The 10360-nt window shown below is 35.2% G+C and overlaps 1 long non-coding RNA gene across 1 annotated transcript; it reads right to left on the reverse strand.

Moving 5' to 3' along the window:
• Nucleotides 1-7631: 7631 nt before the first annotated feature.
• LOC141638228 (uncharacterized) lies at nt 7632-10136 on the reverse strand. The gene is made up of 4 exons (XR_012542049.1): nt 10068-10136; nt 9813-9863; nt 7871-7933; nt 7632-7687 (listed from the first exon to the last, which is right to left on the reverse strand). It is a non-coding gene; the product is annotated as an uncharacterized LOC141638228 (long non-coding RNA).
• Between the last annotated feature and the right edge of the window lie 224 nt (nt 10137-10360).

The raw sequence follows: 10360 nt of genomic DNA on the forward strand, positions 1-10360 counted from the left end.
TTTTTTTTTTTTTGTTTTGGCATTATTTCCTATTTGATATAAGATTAGGAAAGAAAATCTTTGATGGAGTTTAGGCAGGATTTGTGGAGGAATATAATAAGATAGAATTATCTTTATTATATTATGGCAATTTATTGTAGATTTTGTCGATTTTTGTGAGGAAATGTGATTATGCAGAATATAAAATATTACCATACACATAAGCAAGATATAATACGTAAAATAAATATTATTTAACACAATTAAACTTGCAACAAAAATATACGGACACAATCGTACAATCTTATCTTCCTAGCGAGTCATTCGGGTTCCGGACATAATTATGACGGATTTAATTATCACTAATTAAACCAATCTCAAGTCTCAATAACTCAAAGCGTTTTCTAGCTAATGCCTTAGTCAAGATATCAGCCCATTGCCTTTCAGTACTACAAAATTCAAGTGAAATGTTGCCTTTCTCTACATGATCCCGTAGAAAATGGTGTCGAATATCTATATGTTTGGTCCTCGAGTGCTGGGCAGGGTTCTTAGAAATTACTATAGCACTCGTATTGTCACACATAATAGGCATACGACCTACATTAATACCATAATCACATAGTTGTTGCTTTAACCAAAGTAATTGAGAACATACCGATCCTGGCAGACACATACCGGCCAAAGAGAGACATTCTGCAATGAATTTTGCTTCTTTGATCCCCATGTGATAATACAAGGTCCAACAAACGTTGCATACCCAGAAGTGCTTTTCCTATCTAAAGAACATCCAAGATAATCTGCATCGAATATCCTACTAGATCGAAATTACACTCAAGTGGATACCATAAATATAAATTAGATGTACCAATTAAATATCTCAAGATACGTTTAATCGCAATCATATGTGATTCTTTAGGACACGATTGAAATCGAGCACAAACACATACGCTAAACATTATATCGGGACGACTTGCGAGTTAAATATAAAAGTGAACCAATCATACCTCGATATGTAGTCTCATCGACACACTTACCATGTTCATCTATAGTCATCTTCTTTTCGGGTACCATAGGTGTATCGTATGATTTAGCATTTTCCATACCGAACTTTCGGATTAGTTCCTTGATATATTTCTGTTGGTGTATCTTTATACCATCCTTTGTTTGTTGAATTTGTAAGCCTAAAAAGTACTTCAGTTCTCCCATCATGCTCATTTCAAACTCAGAAGTCATTAGATCAGAAAAATACTTGCACAATTTTTCATTAGTAGAACCGAATATAATATCGTCTACATAAATTTGTACAACAAGTAAATTAGAACCCTCGGATTTTAGAAACAAGGTTTTATCGACAGATCCTCTTGTAAAATTATTTTGTAACAAAAACTTGGATAATCTGTCATACCATGCCCTTGGAGCTTGTTTCAAACCATATAGAGCTTTGTCTAATTTATAGACATGGTTTTGAAACTTGCTATCTAAAAATCCAGGAGGTTGTTCTACATAGACTTCTTCCTCCAAATAACCATTAAGAAATCTTTGTCTTAACGTCCATTTGGAACAGTTTCATTCCTTTATGAGCGGCAAATGCAATAATGAGACGTATAGCCTCAAGTCTCGCTACAGGTGCAAAGGTCTCGTCATAATCGATCCCTTCCTGTTGATTGTAGCCTTGGACAACTAGTCGTGCCTTGTTTCTTGTAATAAGTCTGATCGTCCAATTTGTTTCTAAACACCCATCTAGTACCAATAACAGTTCGATCACTAGGTCGTGACACCAAGTGCCATACCTTATTGCGTTCGAATTGTTGAAGCTCTTCTTGCATAGCGGTTATCCAATCAGGTTCAGCAAGAGCTTCTTTAATATTGGTAGGTTCAATGGTTGATAGAAACGAAAAGAACGAGCAGAAATTATTCAAGGACCTTCTAGTTTTAATGCCTTGCTCTAGATCCCCTAGGATTTTGTCCAAAGGGTGGGAACTTTGATGTTTCCACTTTTTGAGAATTCTAGGCTCATTATCATTTGATGGACTAGCATCATCTGCAGACGAAGAATCATGACTTGTTCCCCCTGAGTTGGACTCGGGATTTTCTTCAGAAGCATCACTAACTTCATTAGACATATCATGATTTGGATCGGAAGTTACAACATCATTAGGTATAACTTCAAGATCTCTTTCTTTATCCAAGGAAGGGTCAATAGTATCATTAACTATGGACTCATCACTTCTCTTAGGATTGTTTGCAGAATTCTCTAGTTCATCATTGATACCTTGAATATCTTCTTCTTCATTTAGAGGCTCATTTCTTGCTAAAAAGAAATCGGGCTCATCTGGATCCTCTTCTTCCTGTTCAGCTTTATCAAGCACATTATCTTCGTCAAAGCGAACATGAACACTTTCTTCTATGCGCAAGGTTCTTTTGTTGAACACTTTGTAAGCTTTACTATGATCCGAATATCCCAGAAAAACAGCTTCATCACTTCGGGGGTCAAATTTTCCTAAATTTTCTTTTCCATTATTATGAACAAAACATTTGCTCCCGAAGCAACGGAGATGTGATATATTGGGTTTTCTCCCTCTTAAAAGTTCATAGGGAGTCTTTTTCAAAACAGGTCGGATCATAGCTCTATTATGCACATAGCATGCGGTACTAACAGACTTCGCCCAAAAGCTTCTAGGAAGGCCACTACACAAAAGCATAGTACGAGCCATATCCTCTAGGGTTCGATTCATACGTTCCACGACACCGTTTTGTTGTGGGGTACGTGGTGCGGAGAAGTTATGCCCCACACCATTTTCCCGACAATATTCTATAAATAATTGATTGTCAAATTCCGTGCCGTGATCCGTCCGAATCGAAATAAGCTTATTATCATATCTATTTTGGGCAAGCTTCATTAATACCACAAACTCATCGAAAGTTTCATCTTTAGAAGAAAGAAAGATTGGCCAGACGTACCTTGAGTAATCATCGACTAGAACAAATACATACTTTGATCCACCACGGCTTCTAACTCTCATAGGTCCACATAAATCCATGTGTACCATCTCAAGTGGTCGATTAGTGCTAACTACTCTCTTAGGTTTAAAAGAGGATCTAACATGTTTGCAGCGGGCACATGAGTCACACATTGTCTCTTGCTCGAAATTAATTGAGGGCAAGCCTTCAACTAAATCCATAGACTTAAGTTTCTTTAAAATAGTTGGACTAACGTGTGCAAACCTCTTGTGCCACAAGCAAGACTCATCGAAAGTTACTTTCATACACGCAAAGGAATTTGTATTGACAACATTTAAGTCAATCATATACACATTCCTCATACGGTGACCCTCAAGTAAAACATTACTAGTACCTTCAATTATGATACGACAAACATCGGCATGAAAGACAACTCTATTTCCTTTGTCACATAATTGAGAAATACTAAGTAAATTATGTTTAAGACCACTTACCAGATATACTTTATCAATTGAATGAGAGGCTGAAATTCCGATTTTTCCTACTCCAATAATCGTACCCTTCTTGTTATCTCCAAAGGTAACCTTGCCACCAAAGAAGGGCTCTAGTGAAAGAAAAAGATTTCTGTCTCCTGTCATGTGTCTCGAGCATCCACTGTCGAGATACCATAGATTATTTTCTTTCACTTCTACCTGCAAATGAATCAAATACAACTTTTAGGTACCCAAGCTAAGTTGGGTCCTTTATGGTTAGTAATTCTATATATTTGATCCTTTCTAACCCATACTTGTCTTATTATTCTTTTGGCTTTGACATTGGGTTGTCTAACAATCGGAATATAAGGTACTTTAGGTTTTGCTCTTACAAAAGTAGCTCTAGGTCTAGTACCTTCATGAGACGCTCTAGGTTTAGGGTTTTGAACTTTGGGCTTGAATGTATGCTTTCGATTCTCATTTATTTTGTTTGATTTTGAAGGAACAGATGAGTAATCAAAAGCCATATCATAAGTCCATCTAAACTCATTATTGCGTTCTTCATTGTCGTTAGGCTCATCTATAGTAGAGACATCGTCTTCTACTATGAAATCACAAGTCTTAGCAGTTTCGACATTCTTTTTCTTATCCCAAGCAAGTTTGACACAATTGACTTGTATATGTCCAAAGAGAGCCACGTAATTGCAAATCAAGTATTCGGAAGATTAACGTATTTTCTTTTTCTCGAAATCATTTTTGAAGGATTTGATTTGCATTTATCATGGTCTCTACGACTATAGCATTCATGACCAAGTCCCATCTTCATGTTGTTATCAGATTGTTCAGTAAGGAAGTTTAAAACCTTTGTGCTACCTTCCCACTTATCATGAACTTTTCGAGCATGTAAAAGTAATTCTTTCAAGGACTCAATTTCTTTTTCACATTTTGAATGATCTTCTTTTGAATCCTTGGAAGAGCTACCTTTCTCAAAGTTATCACGAAATTTATCAAAACGTTCATTTAAGACACGTTTCTCAATTTCATGTTGTTCCTTAAGTTTGGACATGCTATTACTAGTTTCTTCTAATTGCTTAGTGAGAAATACAATTTCTCTCTTGTGTTCGGAAACCACACTATCTTTGCCATTAAGCTCATCTTTTAAGATCTCATTGACTTTCTTCAACTCAGAGGTTATAGCATCACTAGCTGTAACTTTAGCTTGAAGATGCTTAATGTTGAGTTTAAGCTCTGAAGTTATGGCATCACTAGCCGTAACTTTAGCTTGAAGATTCTTAATGTTAAGTTTGAGCTCTGAAGTTATAGCATCACTAGCCTTAACTTTTGATTCAAGAGCTTTCTTCTCAACATTTGTCATGTCTGAAGTTGCAGCTGGAGTAGCCATAACTTTAGATTTGAGCTTTTTGGCGTTGGCTTTCAGAAGTTGGTTTTCCTCAGCAATATCTAAAATCTGTTCCCTAAGGTCTTTTAACTCTAGACTTTGTTCATGACAGTGATCAAGGGTATGTTCACAACACTTAAGTAAATTTTCCTTAGAAAGTTTCCTAACACGCTTTTTAAGGTCAGGATAATTTACCTCATCATCCTCTGAATCTGAATCTGAATTTCCGACAAGACATCTCTCAGCATTGCTTTCATTGTCGCTTTCGGAGAATAGGTCAAGACTGACGTTACTTAGACAAACGTTGGCAGTTTCTTCTTCATCTTCGGATTCGCCATCTTCAAAGTCCAAGTCTCCCCAACAATATGCCATCATAACTTGCCTGAATTCCTTCTTTGTTTTGTCACGCAGATTTTTGTCTTTTATTTTCTTCCATGTAGGGCAATCTTTGATCATATGATCATTTTCACCACATTTGAAGCATCCACGATTAGAGAAAGACCCTTTTGACTCAAAATTTTTCTTGGGAGTTTGCTTTGATTTGTTATTGGTCTTATTTTGATTTCGAAAGAAGGGGTTTTTCCTAAGACGTTTAACAAACAAACTAGTTTCTTCTTCAATATCTGAAGAATCATCAACTTTGCTAGACTCAGCTTGTAAGGCCATCTTTTTGCTTGTGCCAACTTCCTCCTCATCCTGATTAAGAGTAATCTCGTGAGCCATTAAGGTTCCGAGTAGCTCCTGATAGGATAATGAAGTTAGGTCCTTACATTCTTCTATGACAGATACTTTGTGTCTCCATCTGCGAGACATACTTCTGAGTATTTTTCTAGCAATTTCCTCGGAGTCAAAAGTTCTTCCTAAATTTTTCAGCTCATTGATGATGCTAGAAAAGCGAGAGGACATGCTATCAACTGACTCGTTTTGCTCCATGGCAAACAGCTCGTATTTTCGCATTAGTAATGCCATACGTTGCTTTTTGACAACAGTGGTTCCCTCATAGGCTAATTCTAGACCATCCCATATTTCCTTGGCAGAAGAACTGGTTGAGAAACGATCGAATTCAGTGGCAATCATACCGTTTTGCAATAAGCTTATTGCTTTTGAATTCTTCTCAGCCTTTTTATAATCCGCCTCAATATAGTCTTCTTCTTTCTTTTCGACGGTAGTGCCATTACTGGTTGCAAGTAAGATCTTATTCGGACCATTCTTGATAATCAACCAACACTCCCAGTCGTTTCCCTTAATGAAGTGGGTCATCATATTTTTCCATAAACCATAGTTCTTCCCATTGAATATAGGACACTTTAGGTGTTTGGAGTCCATTTGATAAAAAATAAATGCAGCGGAAAAACGATAAATAGACTACAAAAAAAATCGATCAACTCTAGCTGTTAGGCGATCAAGAGCACGAGGCTCTGATACCAATTGTGGAGTCTATTGATCGAATACGAAAGAGGGGGGGGGGTGAATTGAGTATTAAAAACGATGACCGCTTTTTCGAAATATATGATATAAATTAATTACTTGATTTTATTAATTAAAATCAACTAATTAAATTATTAACAATAAATGCAAAATCGAAATAACAATAATAAAGAGAGAGAGAAAGAGAGACACACAGGATTTTGAAGTGGTTCAGTTTCACAAGTCGAAACCTACGTCCACTATTCTCGATTAATAATTTTTAGTACCTTTCTCCGGATTACAAAAATTACCAATCCACTCGTATAATCAACTATATGATTATAACTCAGATTGAGTATCGCTAAATACTCTAGGTTGCTCTTACGTTAATAAGAAAAATACAACGATAAATACTAATCTCACGTTATGCGAGTGAGTATACTATCCTTGTGTATTTAATATCCAATAACGATTTTTCTTCGAGTGATTGACAAATATGATGCGTGATTTTTGTATAAGCAAATATGAAAATAAGAATTAAAGCTCAAATGATTTTTGCTTAAAAATATTTTTCTCTCTTGAAATATGTAGATATGTGTGTCAACCATTAATGTTGAAAGAATGAGAGTATTTATAGTAGAGAGAATTAGGGTTTGGATTATTCTGGAACTAGGGCATAGGAATGTTCTGGAAATATAAAACTTGAAGAACAAGAAAGAAGAGAAGGAGGAAGGATTTGGCCTCCTAGGGATTTCGGCCACCCTAGGGTTGGTAGGCCCAAGGCCTCCTCGGTCCATCCTTGCTTCTCTAGCCCGCAACAAATCGAGATAGAATTTAGTTAAAGCCCTAGGTTGCATGACGATATAAATATCGTATTACAAACCAATAGTTTATTTAACTTAAATTCTAATTAATTAATTCCAACCAAATAAATACTCTCTTATTTTTATAAACCATTAAAAATATATTTTCCAAAAATTAACGCATCATTTTTGTCTAGCAATGAAGTTATGTCTATTAGGTCATAACTTCACTAACCTTTAAATCAAACAAAGTAAAACCATTACCGAATGACGACCTATACTATCTAATCTTCAGTAGATCTTCAGTACACGAATCGTCTCTTCACAAGTCTCTCATCTTGAGTCTCGTGGTTGTTGTTTGGTCTTGATCTTGCTTGAATACATCGATCAAGTGTATTTGAAGTTGTACCTCCTTGGTCCACACTTCAAGCTTGCGTCTTGTAATTGTTTCTTTCTAAATTAAAACTTAAGCACACAATTACACGCATATGTTTATATATTAAGTCCTCATACAAATCATTACTGTCATTATCAAAACAATTAATTAGGACTAAAGGTCCAACACAGACCAAAATAACGTCTCAAATTCGTAAAATAGGGACAAAACAGAATACCTGTTGCACTAGCACTCTTATCAGGAGTCGCTGTAGTATCAGGAGTTAGAACTGCAACATTAGCAGGAACACTATAATAAGTAGGACGAAATTGATAAATTTCGATCAAATTCAGGATATTATAGCATACATTCACGAAATTACTTCTCCGATTTACAAAATTCACTATTAGATTCACAAAATAACCTCACATATTCACAAAATCAGGATAATAGCGAAAAAAAAGGAGATTACCTGTTTCAACAGCAATATTATCACCAGTTACTGTAATGTCTGTAATCTCCATTGAAATTGAAGCTGCAACGTCAATTTGAGCCTTATTAGCTCTTATATTAACATTAACAACTACAGTTTCACGATAATAATGTTTCAAATTAACAAAATAGTAGGAACACCATAATAAGTATGAATACAAGGACAACCATAGATAATACTGATACAAGACAATTAAAGCATTCAATGGTGCGGACTTGTGCAACCTTTTCAGAATTTGTCATCTTATTTAGTTTTAATCTTACCCAGGTTGTATATATTAGTTATTTAAGTTTCACAAAATAACCTTCTAGTTTCACAAACTAGGGTCCAAGATTCACTAACTATAGGCTGAGATTCAGAAAATAAGGCCCAAGATTCAGAAAATAAGGCCCAAGATTCACAAACTAGGGTCTGAGGTTCACAAACTAGGGTCCAAGATTCACAAGCTAGGGTACAAGATTCACCAACTATAAGAAATAAATAAATTGCATCAGTAACGTTTAACAACAGAGATTCAGAAAATAAGGCCCAAGATTCACTAACTATAGGCTGAGATTCACCAAATAAAAGCCGAGATTCACTAAATAAAGTATCAGATTATTAGTTCAAATAATTAAAAAAAAAAAATGGGTGAAGATTATGAATTCACTTTTAAGAAAAGGTCAGGTTGTATGTATCTAGATATTTTGTTGATTTGTTAAAAACACTTCCATTCCCAAGAAAAGGACATTGAACAATCAGAAAGCATTCAATCAAAAATTTAATATATGGGTAATGCGAACAGCAATGTTGTGATTGTGCCAAATACCAGGCCTATAAATTCCTAATTTCTAAAACATAATAGTATATCCCAATAACCTCTCTTCTCTCTTCTGTAAAACATTTCAAACATCCCTATTGCACACAATGTCTCATTTATTTGTATTTCCCTATACTTGTGTTTTGGCGAATGTTCCAGGTTATATGAATCAAAACGGGAAGTATGTTTGTCCTGACCTCTCTAAATTGGCGATTGTTTGCGAGCCAAGGTTATGAGATAGAGTCTTTGGTGCCTGTTATCTGCAGGCAGACTTGTCATTTTATGGGATTAGTACTAATCCAATTTGGCACAAATGACAATGGCTGCAAATGAGGCTTTTAAGTTGCGGGAGAAGTTCGAGCAATTTGGGCGTACTAGATCCGAATGGTGGCTACCTATTCCCGAGTTCGGGGCCCTTTCTATGGGTAGCATCAAGGCTTGATTCACAATATTTTAGCTACACTCCAGTATGTAGAAGAGTCCCATATCCATTTAAACATGCGGGAAGATCACTCACGATGCGGATGAACGCCGCACCTATAGCTATATCAATATTGCTCTATGTGCATTGCCTCGAACAAATAGGGGTGATTGATAAACTAAACAAATATCATATCTTGTTTAATTTTTCAGCTTTTCAGTTTATTTTATTTTTGAATGTTGTTGTTTTAAGTTTATTTTATTTTTGAATGTTGCCTGCGAAATTTTATGTGATGAAAAATTACAAGATTTTTAAGTTTTCTGAATATTATATTTAGCTCTTATATTCACAAAATAAGCACTCTAATTCACAAAATAGACAATGTCAAACAATTTCGCCACGATCCAAGTTTCGGGATGTTATAGATACGCAAAATTAGCTCCTAGATTCGCAAAATAACCTCTCAGATTCACAAAACCGAGCAGTCTATAATTACAAAATAACCTCTCAGATTCACAAAATTAGCTCCTAGATTTGCAAAATAACCTCTCAGATTCACAAAACCAGAACAGTTTATATTTTCAAAATATCCTCTCAGATGCACAAAATTAGCTCCTAGATTCGCAAAATAACCTCTCAGATTCACAAAACCAGAACAAAAAAACGTCTCAAATTCATAAAATAGGGACAAAACAGAATACCTGTTGTAATAGCACTATTATCAGGAGTCGTTGCAGTATCAGGAGTTAGACCTGCAACATCAGCAGTAATACCATAATAAGTAGGGCGAAATTGATTATTTTCGATCAAATTCAGGATATTATAGCCTACATTAACGAAATAACTTCTCAGATTTACGAAATAACTTATTAGATTCACAATATAACCTCACATATTCACAAAATCAGGAGAATAGCAAAACAGCTTCATAAAACAGCGAAAAAAACGGAGATTACCTGTTTCAACAGCAGTATTATCACCAGTTATTGTAATGTCCGTAATCTCCATTGAAATTAAAGCTGCAACGTCAATTTTACACCGCGAATTATAATCAATTAATGAATGAATTAACAAAATCAACAAATTTTACACCGCGAATTCCGAAATTGCTCAATTGCTCAGTTTTGATCGAATTCAAACCCTAAACTAACGAAATACTTCAGTTTTGATCCTTATAAATTTACAAAACAGTTCGATTTTGTTCAAATTTGATCATTATATCATCAATTAATGAACGAAGTTAAGAAAA

This window comes from Silene latifolia, unplaced genomic scaffold, assembly GCF_048544455.1.
Source record: "Silene latifolia isolate original U9 population unplaced genomic scaffold, ASM4854445v1 scaffold_20.1, whole genome shotgun sequence".
NCBI classification, from domain to species: Eukaryota; Viridiplantae; Streptophyta; class Magnoliopsida; order Caryophyllales; family Caryophyllaceae; genus Silene; species Silene latifolia.